The sequence below is a fragment of the Micropterus dolomieu genome, unplaced genomic scaffold (genome assembly GCF_021292245.1).
Source record: "Micropterus dolomieu isolate WLL.071019.BEF.003 ecotype Adirondacks unplaced genomic scaffold, ASM2129224v1 contig_14471, whole genome shotgun sequence".
In the NCBI taxonomy this organism is placed as follows: Eukaryota; Metazoa; Chordata; class Actinopteri; order Centrarchiformes; family Centrarchidae; genus Micropterus; species Micropterus dolomieu.
The window spans coordinates 1,347-2,463 of record NW_025743457.1 but is presented as its reverse complement, the minus strand read 5'-3'; the positions used below and the strand labels follow the sequence as shown (position 1 = coordinate 2,463).

The following is a 1,117-nucleotide window of genomic DNA, read 5'->3' as shown; positions in this document are numbered from 1 at the left end:
AAGATATTAATTTCCTCTTAAGGCTTCAAGTTTGCATGTCTGTGGCTTCCAACAGCCACAATTCAAATTCTGAAAACTTTAAAAGTCTAAAAACAATACAAGACAACACCTGCAGGAAACTCAAGTATTGATTCAGATTATCTTGTCTGTCAAGATTCTCAGTTATCCAGGTCATAGTTATCCAAGGAAGGTTAAAAATCAAGGCAATTTGCCCATTTTCCCTCTCATCTAGAACTGAACTGGCAGGGAGTCCCAGCTTTTTTGGTGTTGTTGATTGGTATACCAATGCCATAAATAAGCTATTCAAATATACATTTTTGGTATGGTCTTCATAAGGGTATTGATTGATATCATGTGTCAGTTTAGGCAGAAGAAGAGAAGCTCCCATCAAATGACCTTCAATACCAACCATGTTCTCTGTAGCTCTGCTGCTGCTGCTGCTGCTGGATCCTGTGAGTCTCACTGAGGCAGAGACACTGACAGTATGATCACAGCACACTGACTGTTCACTGTTATTACACTGATTCAACATTCAACATGTTTTCCTCCAAAGGTGTGAAGTGGGACCAGTTGACACAGCCAGCCTCTGTGACTGTGCAGCCAGGTCAACGTCTGACCATCACCTGTCAGGTCTCTTATTCTCTTAGCAGCTACTGGACAGCTTGGATCAGACAGCCTGCAGGGAAAGGACTGGAGTGGATTGGAAGTGCACGTATTGGATACACTTCAAGCTACAAAGATTCACTAAAGAACAAGTTCAGTATCGACTTAGACTCTTCCAGCAACACAGTGACTCTAAACGGACAGAATGTGCAGCCTGAAGATACTGCTGTGTGTTACTGTGCCAGAGATCCACAATAACACAAACCATCAGTAGACCTGAACAAAAACTCCTCAGAGCCTGAACACTTGTAACATGAAGCCACCAGAGGAGGAGCCCTCAGACCACTAATGACTTCAACACCAGTTCACTGTTAACACTCCTGCAGCTCCATCTGTCTGTGTCAGTTCATCTCAGCAGACAGGAAATAAATCTGAAGATGAACAGAAGGAAGCCTGGAGGAGCTGATGTGTCTTCTTGTACTTGTGAGACTGTGATTAAAGATGAATGAACAAC

The 1,117-nt window shown here is 43.0% G+C and overlaps 1 pseudogene; it reads left to right on the top strand.

The window, feature by feature from the left end:
• The first annotated feature begins 410 nt into the window (after positions 1 to 410).
• LOC123966876 lies at positions 411 to 843 on the top strand (annotated as a pseudogene).
• Positions 844 to 1,117: the final 274 nt, after the last annotated feature.